This window comes from Humulus lupulus, chromosome 6 (genome assembly GCF_963169125.1).
Source record: "Humulus lupulus chromosome 6, drHumLupu1.1, whole genome shotgun sequence".
Taxonomy (NCBI): Eukaryota; Viridiplantae; Streptophyta; class Magnoliopsida; order Rosales; family Cannabaceae; genus Humulus; species Humulus lupulus.
In genome coordinates, this window is record NC_084798.1 from 223,597,345 (window position 1) to 223,610,188 (window position 12,844).

At 34.9% G+C, this 12,844-nt stretch overlaps 1 pseudogene; it reads left to right on the forward strand.

Annotated features, from left to right (window-relative positions):
- The first annotated feature begins 1,047 nt into the window (after positions 1–1,047).
- On the forward strand, positions 1,048–4,442 carry LOC133786240 (wall-associated receptor kinase-like 1; annotated as a pseudogene).
- Positions 4,443–12,844: the final 8,402 nt, after the last annotated feature.

Below are 12,844 nucleotides of genomic sequence, written 5' to 3' on the forward strand. Positions count from 1 at the left end.
CCTAATTTGATTCTTTTTTTTGGTGCTCTCTTCCTTTTCATATGTTCAAAGCATATTAAAGAGATGAACTTTTTATAAATATACAATTCAATTTTTCAAAAGATAATTTAGAAAAAAATAAAGTCAAAATACGAATCTTTTTGTGTTGTAACTAGTAGTGACCTATATCGCTACATGGGCCACATGTCCCTTATTACTTTTTAGTACAAGGCTAAAATGAACTCAAATCAACCTTAAGTATTATAAAAAAAAAATTGAATCTTTGGAATATTATATATTCTCACTAATGTCTCATAAATTCCTCATTCACACAAATAACATTTCCAACTTTGTCATCTGTCTCTGTCTCTGTCTCTGGTGGAAAGAAATATCACAAAGACTCCCTTGTAGCTAGCTAGTACGTATCACAACATATCCTCTTTTATTAATTCATTGTGTTTTCTTTTTCTTGTTATCTATATATAGAATAGATAAATTTCATGCGCAAATATTCATCTATATATATATATATTTATTTTATATCTGGCATATCATTTTTTTTTCTGCTGAAAAGAACATGCACATACTGATAGGATGTCTTCTTCTTTTTCTTTTTTTCTTTTTTTAAAAAAGAAAAAAAAAAGAAAAATTGAATTTCACATATCTTTGGAATATTATATATTCTCACTAATGTCACATAAATTCCTTATTCACACAAATAAAATTTCCAACTTATTGCTCATCTCTCTCTGTGGTACGTATCACAAAATATCCTCTTTTATTAATTCATTGTTTTCTTTTTCTTGTTATCTATATTCCTGGGAAAAGTAGAATAATATATAAAATTTAATGGTATCATTCTATTAATTTCGACATGATGCAAATATTTTATATCAGGCATATCATATTGCCATAACTTTAATAGTGTAAGTAGTATATTTCATGCATATCTCGACTGTTTAAAAAAAAAATAACACATCACTTTTATTAGAGAAATTTCTTACTGTTTTTATTTTTTTAGATAGGAGACTACGTCAAAGTGATCATTAATAAAGAAGAAAGAAGAAAATGGTAGTGACTACTATGCTGAACTATTTGTTTGCTATCATAACTGGATGGTTATTAATGACAACATCGTCAACAGTACTAGCTATATTTGTCAAACCTGGCTGTCGAGAAATGTGCGGAAACATAACTATCCCATTCCCATTCGGAATTGGATCGTCCAATTGTTATATTAACAAATGGTTCGAAATCTCCTGCCACAACTCTACGCCTTTCCTCAAACACACTCAACTACAGGTACTTAACATTTCGTTAATTAATAATGAGTACAATAGACCATCTGGATGGGTTCAGGTGAGAAGCCCCATCAGTTTCTTCAACTGTGCAAATAAGACAAGCATAAAATCAGCAAATTTAACAGGAAGCCCCTTCTACTATGCTTCTTACAATGAATTCATCGCAGTAAGTTGTGGTGCTTTTGCCAAGTACGAAACAAGGAAAGGTAAGGAGGTCTACCAAAATGGGTGCACTAGCAGCAGCTTCACATGCTCATCATCATCATCCAATAGTATTGATTTTAGTAATTGCGATGGCGTTAAATGTTGTAGTAGTACTTATTTCCCTATGGGTACAGGTGAGAGCTTCAAAATCTCCATCGATAATGATTCTAGTACGACTCTTGCAACAAATCGTGATAACGAATATTGCAAATATGCATTCCTGATTGATGCTAATGAAATTGATAAGTACAAAACATCCCATGATGATGATCTGGATTATTATGTTCCCGCCATACTAAGTTGGTCCCTTAATGTTACGTATTTCGACATATTTAAAACACATGTTATGCCAACCACATCCACATCTAGCAGCTTCGACTGCGAAAGCTATGATGTTAGTACTTTAAATTCCTCTCTAAATCGGATATACAGCTGTCGTTGCAGTAATGGATTTCGAGGGAGTCCGTACATTCAGGACGGGTGTCAAGGTAATCCTCAATGCACCACTAATATTTTTTAACATGATAAATGTCATTAATAAGATTATTTGATGTAATTACTTACATTATTTGCTAAATATAATAAAAAAAATGTAAAATTATAATTTTTTTATAATGAATTTTAATATTCATTTTTATAATATTTGTTATAATATGAAAATTGTGTTTCAATTTCTATTTATAAATATTATGAACAAATATAATAAAATAATAAATTATTAGAAATAGAAATACATGATCATTTTTTATTTATACATAACTAAAGGACTAAATAAATAAATAAATTGCTTTAGTTGGATAAAGGATATTGTATGTCTATAGAATATTTAATTTATTATTATTCTGACAATATATTATTTAATTATTGATTTTAGATATTGAATTTTATGAAAGTATATGCACGTACTATTATTACACAAAAACGTACAAATATGTATTATGTAATGTAAACTCATGGAAATACAAAGATATATATATATATATATACATCATAATAAATACATATAAAATAGTAATATTTATTTCAAATATATATTAACAAGAAAAATTATACAAATTAATTGTCAGATATTAATGAATGCAATGATGAGAAAATCCCAAATCCATGTCATGGAGGCAGTACTTGCGTCAACACAATCGGGGGATATCGTTGTAGTTACAAGAGCAAATTTATCCTCATAGGTATGGTTTTATATACAATGCATATTTATAATTTTGTATGTATGCCTGCTTATCAATTCACTAAATAATAATAATATTGGATATTATAATATATATTAGAACAAAATTTTTAATATTTATTTGTAAAATTTAAATATTACAAATACATTTTTTTGATAAATTATAAATTTATTTTCAAATAAGGGAAATATTGTTAAAAATTAACTATAAAGTTTTGAAATTTTGGAAAAATTGGAATTTTGCCACTTTTTTACTCGAACATTACTACAATAAAATAGAGACATTTATATCCCTTTTTTAAGTGACACAATAGAAATTTCACGTCCCTCTACAAAGCAATGTGTGCATGTAAACTTGTTGATATGAATGAAGATTAAAGAAATAAAATACAAAGAATCAGTTTTCATAATACCTTAAAAAAATAAGTTAATGTGATAATTCTGTTTATTTATCATAAAATTTATATTAGAAAACTAAAGTTTTGAAGAGATATAAAGGCAATATAAAGTTTTATTTAATTTACGCCAATTTAATATTACAAACTAATTGTTAATGCTTTGATTAAAAAAATGACATATATTTGTGTTTATTTATTCATAAAATTGTTAAACAGGAGTTGGGAGTGCTCTTGGAGTCTTAGTACTTGTTTTTGGTACATGGAGACTATACAAATTCATAAAGAAAAGAAAAGAAATTAAACAGAAGAAAATATTTTTCAAACGAAAACAATGTCGAGCAAACCAAGTTGTTCGATGCAAAAGAGTTAGAGAAGGCAACAAATAACTTTAGTATAGATAGAGTTCTTGGACAAGGAGGTCAAGGCACTGTGTACAAAGGAATGTTGGAAGACGGAAAGATTGTTGCGATAAAGAAGTCTAAAATAATTGATGAAGCCAAACTCTCTGAATTCATTAATGAGGTTGTCATTCTTACGCAAATCAATCATAGAAATGTTGTCAAGCTCTTGGGATGTTGTTTGGAGACAGATGTTCCACTTCTAGTTTATGAATATGTCCCAAACGGAACCCTTTCTGAGTATATTCATGACAAAAATGTAGAGTTTCCTTTTATATGGAACATGCGATTACGAATTGCAACTGAAGTTGCGGGAGCTCTCTCATACTTACACTCAGCAGCTTCTTTTCCAATTTATCATCGAGATGTTAAGTCTACAAACATACTCCTTGATGAAAAATTGAGAGCTAAAGTTGCAGACTTTGGTACATCAAGAACTATTTCCTTAGAGCAAACACACTTGACCACTGTAGTTTATGGCACATTTGGTTATCTAGATCCAGAATATTTTCTAACAAGCCAATTTACAGATAAGAGTGATGTTTATAGTTTTGGAGTGATTCTTGTTGAGCTCTTGACTGGACAAAAAGCAATATCTGCAGCAAGATCAGAGGAAGGAAGAAGTTTGGCGACATATTTTATAATGACAATGGAGGAAAATAGCAGTAGTCTGTTTGACATTCTTGATGGTCAAGTTCTCAAAGAAGCGCCAAAAGAAGAGATTGTAGTTGTTGCTGATCTTGCACAGAGATGCTTACATTTGAGCGGAAGGAATCGACCTACCATGAAAGAAGTAGCAAAGGAGCTAGAAAGGATACAAGTCGGTGATAATAAAGATTCAAAGGGCAGTCAACATAATTACGAAGAGTTGGCATATGCACAACCTGAATTTATAGACTACTCTTGGAATGCTTCCACGTCATCAACTTTTGATAGTAATGCTACTAGCTTCTCGTTGCATCAAGAATTACAATTATTTTAAGGTATCTTTTTTGTAATACTCTTCACTTATATTTTGCTTTTCAAATTTGGATAGTTAAAAAAAACAATAATATATATTTGACTGGTCAATTAAAATTTGGAATACTTTATAGGTTATGGCAGTAGCATATCTAGAGGTGACTAATTAATAAAGTAATTTGAATGTGTATATATATGTACTGTTTAATTGATTATAAAGCCAATTGGTATCTACTTGGGGACGATTTAGTGTTGGGAATGCTTAAGTTTATTATTATAAGTTTAATTAGACAAATAAAAGAATTTAAAAATATTTGGCCGAAGCCTTACAGCCTCTCTTTTCTTTGTTTCGTGCAGCTCACAGCTCACATTATTCTCACGCACCCCACTGTGGTACAGTCTCTCTCATTCTCATTTCTCTTATAAATATATATATATATATATATATAGAGTAAATTATATGTTATAGTTTTGTATTTTAGAGTTTATAGTGTGTGCATAAATTAAATACTAGTTAGCTTTTTGCTTTGACAGATTTAGTGTACGTGGAACAATATTGAAATGTGAAATGTAAGATCTCAAAGGGTCGATTTATATAAATAAACATGCATATATATATATATATAAGCAAAATATAATATGTTAATTAAAGAACTGAAGTTGTCAGCAAGTTTGTGTAATATTATTTTTTTATGAACTTTTCAGGTTTATCACCCAAAATAATATTTTGGAGTCTCTCTTTATCGTTGGTTCAACAATGGATTTTGTTTGGGTGATATTGTTGTCATTTTGCATAAATATATTGCCTTTGGAAACATCTTTGAGGTTGGTTTTGATGAGTTGGACTTTATTGTATGGAGTTATCAACATTTGAATTAATGAGACTTTGTTATGAACATTTTATGGACTTTATTATATATGTACGAGACTTTGAATATTTTAGACTTGTAGACTTTTATAAGTGTGAGATTTTAGATAATTTAGACTTGTAATTTTTATGTTGAATTATGTATGTTGTAGACTTTATTATGCTGGTACGAGATTTTGGATGAAGACTTTATTATACAATTGAGACAGAAACTGGTTACCCTATTAAAACATTTCTATATAATCACTGGTTACCCTATTAAAACATTCCTATATAATCACTACAATTTTATTCGTACAAAATATCAAAGAAGAAGAAGACAAAAACCAAAGAAAATAAACCATTTCTGCAATCGAAAGATGAAAGACATAACCAATGACGAAAATAAAACTTTGTAGATTGAAACAAAGACCACAACAGAGGTTTGAGAATGTAGATAACATTACTAGAGAGATAATCACAATACATGTTTGTGCTTCATTCTTCCACCGCTCTCATCTACATCCAGGTTTATGTAGATGATATTATCATAACTGGCAGTGATTTCACACTTGTTGATAAATTCATTCGAATGCTTCATAACAAGTTGGCATTGAAGTTTCCTACAGTTCTGGCCAGCTGCATTTGTGTCAACAAAAGTACATTCGTAATCTTCTAACCCACATTGATATGCTTGACACCAAAGTAGCTCAAACTTCTAGCTCAGTCAGCAAGCCCTTGTATCAACATAACGGCAATCCCATTGATGATCCTACTGAGTATAGACGTGTGGTTGAATTTGTAATAACCCAGAATTTTTTTAATTTTTTTTAATTTGTTTTATGTAAAAATTAGAAATAGGCTGTCAAGGATAGCCTTGACATCGTGGCCGACAACCTTGCTAGGACTATAGCCTTGACAGCATGCTACAGTCATAGCTGTGTTATGTCCTTGACAGCGTGGTCGACGGCGTTAACTATCCAGGGCTATAGCCTTGACAGCATGCTATAGGCTGTCAAGGATATAGTTGACCCCGGATATGTCGACTGTAGCACAACTATGTCCTTGATAGCTCGCTATGTAGCGCGCTGTCATGGCCGTGCTACAGTCGACTATAGCCTTGACAGTGTGGCCTACAGTCATAGTTGACCCCGACCACACAATCGACATAGGATATAGTTGACCCCGTCAGCCCCACTTCCGGCTGGGCCAAGGCTCTGATACCATTTGTAACGTCCCACGTCACTATGGCTGCTTCTTGGAATGACGACTAGCCCTACATACCAACACGAGTCTTTCCAGCGTGCTTTGTCCCCGATAGTCATAACAGTGGACATAGCTAACAACGTGCTCTGATACCAAATGTAACAACTCGACTTTTCCTGATTAAACCCACCGAAATACAATTATGACTATCCGGGGTCAACTGGATCCTTATGGTCAACTTTGGTAAAAATCGAACGTTAAGAACTAAGTAAACTTTAGAACATTTTACATCGAAGTACTTTGAAATAAAATAGTATTTTGATGGGATCCCATAGTTTTAAAAAATAAAACGCAGTTAAACGTAACTTAAGAAATTGTTTGTGACCATAGGGCCATCTTTAGATAAAACTAGTAAACATGAAATGGATAAAACTGTTACTGGACTCAGCGGAAGGCTTAGGAGAACCCTAACAACCATATATATAAGCAAAATATAATATGTTAATTAAAGAACTGAAGTTGTCAACAAGTTTGTGTAATATTACTTTTTTATGAACTTTTCAGGTTTATCATCCAAAATAATATTTTGGAGTCTTTCTTTATCGTTGGTTCAACAGTGGATTTTGTTTGGGTGATATTGTTGTCATTTTGCAGAAATATATTGCCTTTGGAAACATCTTTGAGGTTGGTTTTGATGAGTTGGACTTTATTGTATGGAGTTATCAACATTTGAATTCATGAGACTTTGTTATGAACATTTTATGGACTTTATTATATATGTACGAGACTTTGAATATTTTAGACTTGTAGACTTTTATAAGTGTGAGATTTTAGATAATTTAGACTTGTAATTTTTATGTAGAATTATGTATGTTGTAGACTTTATTATGCTGGTATGAGATTTTGGATGAAGACTTTATTATACAATTGAGACAGAAATTGGTTACCCTATTAAAACATTCCTATATAATCAATGGTTACCCTATTAAAACATTCCTATATAATCACTACAATTTTATTCGTACAAAATATCAAAGAAGAAGAAGACAAAAACCAAAGAAAATAAACCATTTCTACAATCGAAAGATGAAAGACACAACCAATGACGAAAATAAAACTTTGTAGATTGAAACAAAGACCGCAACAGGGGTTTGAGAATGTAGATAACATTACTAGAGACACAATCACAATACATGTTTGTGCTTCATTCTTCCACCGCTCTCATCTACATTCTGGTTTATGTAGATGATATTATCATAACTGGCAGTGATTCCACACTTGTTGATAAATTCATTCGAATGCTTCATAACAAGTTGGCATTGAAGTTTCCTACAGTTCTGGCCAGCTACATTTGTGTCAACAAAAGTACATCCGTGATCTTTTAACCCACATTGATATGCTTGACTCCAAAGTAGCTCAAACTTCTAGCTCAGTCAGCAAGCCCTTGTATCAACATGACGATGATCCCATTGATGATCCTACTGTGTATAGACATTTGTAATAACCCAGAATTTTTTTATTTTGTTTAATTTGTTTTATGTAAAATTAGAAATAGGCTGTCAAGGATAGCCTTGACAGCGTGGCTGATAGCCTTGCTAGGACTATAGCCTTGACAACATGCTACAGTCATAGCCGTGCTATGTCCTTGACAGCGTGGCCGACGGGGTTAACTATCCAGGGCTATAGCCTTGACAGCGTGCTATAGGCTGTCAAGGATATAGTTGACCCCAGATATTTCGACTGTAGCACAGCTATGTCCTTGACAGCCCGCTATGTAGTGCTCTATCATGGTCGTGCTACAGTCGACTATAGCCTTGACAACGTGGCCTACAGTCATAGTTGACCCCGGTTGCACAATCGACATAGGATATAGTTGACCCCGTCGGCCCTACTTCCGGCTGGGCCAAGGCTCTGATACCATTTGTAACGCCCCACGTCACTATGGCTGCTTCCTGGATTGACGACTAGCCCTAGATACCAACACGAGTTTTTTCAGCGTGCTTTGTCCCCCGTAATCATAACAGTGGACATAGCTAACAACGTGCTCTGCTACCAAATGTAACAACTCGACTTTTCCTGATTAAACCCACTGAAATACAATTATGACTATCCGGGGTCAACTGGATCCTTACGGTCAACTTTGGTAAAAATCGAACGTTAAGAACTAAGTAAACTTTAGAACATTTTACATCGAAGTACTTTGAAATAAAATAGTATTTGGATGGGATCCCATAGTTTTAAAAAATAAAACGCAGTTAAACGTAACTTAAGAAATTTTCTGTGACCATAGGGCCATCTTTAGATAAAACTAGTAAACATGAAATGGATAAAAATGTTACTGGACTCAGCGGAAGGCTTAGGAGAACCCTAATAACCCTACAGATCGGTTGCTTCACAGTATGCATACTTCAGACAGAATCCCCTCCAGCTTATTGAACTGCTCCTTAAGCTTTGCCCTTACCTACACATATAGAGTAATTGATGAGCTATAACGCTCAGTAAGGAAGCTAGTTACAACTTATGATTCTACTACCCAAAACAAACTTTGCATAACAGTAATGCACAACTGGAAACTGTAAATTGAGTAACACGTCTAGCATATTCACATAAATCTTAGTATTGCGTAACATACTGAAAACATATAACTGAGCCACCGTGTTATCTGTGGGGTCTTAATCCCCGTGTGGCCTCCACGACCCAGAGAATACTCACCTCCCGTACCAAAGGGGTACACTCCGTTGAAACACGATGACTTTACTGACTTGGCGGCTAACCCCACTGATCGGACACATACTTTCTGAGCAAGGAGATATGAAACACATTGTGGGTACTGGCCAATGCGAGAGGTAGGGCTAAATGGTAAGCAACTGGTCATATCCTCTCAAGGATCTCAAAAGGACCCACATATCTGGGACTTAACTTCCCTTTTTCCCAAACCCCTTAATACCTTTTGTTGGCGAGACCTTCAAGAAGACTTTGTCTCCCACCTCGAACTCGATGTCCCGCCTTTTGTCATTGGCATAACTTTGTTGTCTACTCTGAGCTGTGAGCATATGCTTTCTTATTATTTCTATTGCACTTGTAGCCTCAAGCACTAGTTCTGGCCCAGCTAATCGCCTCTCTCCTATCTCATCCCAATGTAAGGGTGAGCGGCACTTCTTGCCATAAAGCATCTCGTATGGGGCCATTCCGATGGTTGTTTTGTAACTATTATTGTACGCGATTCCATGAGGTACAAGTACTCCTTCCAAGAACCCTTGAACTCTAAGGCGCACGCTTGCAACATATCCTCTAGTATCTGGATGGTTCTTTCTGGCTGCCCATCTGTTTGCGGGTGAAAGATTGTGATGAGTTTCAACTTCGTACCCATTTCCTCTTGCAAGCTTTCCCAGAAACCTGATGTGAACCTCAGTTCTCTGTCTGAAACTATGAACACTGGTACACCACGGAGTTGATTATCTCTTTCATATACAGCCTTGCAAATTGATCCATAGTGTACGTCATTTTCACCGGAATAAAATGAGCTGACTTAGTAAGGCGGTCCACTACAACCCAAACTGCATCGTGATGCTCTGTAGTCACTGGTAGACCAACCACGAAGTCCATAGCGATCTCTTCCCATTTCCATACTAGAATTGGTAACGGTTGCAGTAACCCACCGGGTCTTTGGTGTTCTGCTTTCACTTGTTGACAAACCAAGTACTTGGCTACGTATCCGGCTATGTCCATCTTCATTCCCGACAACCAATACATGGACTTAAGATCTTAGGATATCTTTGTTGCGCCTGGGTGCAATGAGTAAGGCGTTGTGTGTGCCTCTTCAAGAATCTTATCCTTGACCTCTTGGTCACTAGGCACACAAACCTTGCCCTTGTATTTTAATATCTGGCATTCTGACATTGTGGAGTTTCCACTATTCTCTTCTTGTAACAAGGCTTCTTGCTTAACCAGATTGTCATCCAATTTTTTCTTTTCTTTATTCTCTTCCAAGAGATCTGATTGCAATGTGAGATTGGCTAACTCGCTTGTAACTATTTCTATCCCAGCTTTCACTATCTCTTTTTGTAACGAAGCTTCCACCAACCCCTAAAGCTGCAATGGTGCTATGACTTCGTCGACTTAAAGCATCAACCACCACAATATGCAACTATGACTATCCAGGGTCAACTAGATCCTTACGGTCAACCTTGGTAAAAATCGGACGTTAAGAACTATGTATACTTTAGAACATTTTACATCGAAGTACTTTGAAATACAATAGTATTTGGATGAGATCCCATAGTTTTAAAAAACAAAATGTAGTTAAACGTAACTTAAGAAATTGTCTATGACCATAGGAATCTTTAAACAACTCGTCTGACATATTCACATAAATCTTAGTATTGCGTAACATACTGAAAACATATAACTGAGCCATCTTTTTGTAGAGATTATTTTCCCTTAATAACTTTGGCTCTAAACCCTTCCAAAACACACTAGCATTATTCCAAAATATATACTAAAACTATAGCTTAAAAATAAATAAATATAAACTATAGTCTAGGTACCAAAATAATGCTACCATAGCTAATAATGTGTCTATGATTTTATGTGAGTCCTTCCAACATAAAATCATGACTTTGATCTCAAAAAATATTACTTGGATTATTCATAGACTCTTAGTGCATAAGTCACAAAATCATAGTCTAAAATGATGCTATGATTTTATGTGGATTCCAAACACATAAAGTCTTATACTAAAACTCTTTGAACAAGATGTCCGTCTTAGATTTATTTCACATCTAAGTCCTCACGCTATTGTCTAAAGCGATCAACTCACATTTCTTTAATTAAAATAATATTCACCAATTGTTGTTTTAATTATTATTCATACTCTTAATAAAAAAAATTAATTCATAGAATAAATTTTACATAAAACAAATTAAACAAAATAAAAGAAAATATCTAGGTTATTACACCCTTCCCACCTTAAAAGAATTTCGTCCTCGAAATTTTTCTTACCCAAATATCTCGTGATACTTTTCGCGCATGTCATCCTCCAGCTCCCAAGTAGCTTCTTCAATCGCGGTATTGCTCCATGGGACTTTAATTAGGGGTATCCTTTTAGTTCTCAACTCTTTGATTCCTCGTTCCAATATCTTAACTGGTTTAACTTCAAAACTTAAGTCTGGTTGCAGCTCTAGCGGTTCATAACTAAGCACATGGGACTGATCGGACACATACTTTCTGAGCATGGAGATATGAAACACATTGTGGGTACTGGCCAATGCGGGAGGTAGGGCTAAACGGTAAGCAACTGGTCCTATCCTCTCAAGGATCTCAAAAGGATCCACATATCTAGGACTTAACTTCCCTTTTTTTCCCAAACCTCTTAACACTTTTTGTTGGCAAGACCTTCAAGAAGACTTTGTCTCCAACCTCGAACTCAATGTCCCACCTTTTGGCATCGGCATAACTTTGTTGTCTACTCTGAGTTGTGAGCATATGCTTTCTTATTATTTCTATAGGACTTGTAGCCTCAAGCACCAATTCTGGCCCATCTAATCGCCTCTCTCCTATCTCATCCCAATGTAAGGGTGAGCGAAACTTCCTGCCATAAAGCATCTCATATGGGGCCATTTTGATGGTTGTTTGGTAACTATTATTGTACTCGATTCCTTGTGGTACAAGTACTCCTTCCAAGAACCCTTGAACTCTAAGGCGCACGCTCGCAACATATCCTCTAGTATCCGGATGGTTCTTTCTGACTGCCCATCTGTTTGCGGGTGAAAGGTTGTGCTGAGTTTCAACTTCGTACCCATTGCCTCTTGCAAGTTTTCCCAGAAACCTGATGTGAACCTCGGGTCTCTATTTGAAACTATGAACACTGGTACACCATGGAGTCTGATTATCTCTTTCTTATACAACCTTGCATATTGATCCATAATGTACGTCATTTTCACCGAAATAAAATGAGCTGACTTAGTAAGGTGGTTGTAAAGCCCTGGCTACCCCAGAACAGTTACGGTGAACTGTGGACCGGAAATTTGACTCATTGCCTGAGTCCTTTGGTCAAAAACGTGCTCTAAGTGTGATTAACGGGCTAAGGTATAAAACCAATAAAAAGGAAATGGAGATTTTATTACAAACTGCTCTGCAGAGCTAAATAAAACATTTACAAGTGGTTCTCAGTACAAAATGGTCACTATAGTTGTAAAGTTACAGTCCCGCCGACCTAAGCGGCAAAAACAGGGTAAACCCCCTAGTTCCTCTGAGAACTCCTTGGTCGTGGTGGTCAAGCGGCCGCATATGTACACAACACCACATCAGCTCCCCACTCAAGGCTAGGTGAGCTTTTCTTTCCCTTTACCTGCACCACATATCACCCATGA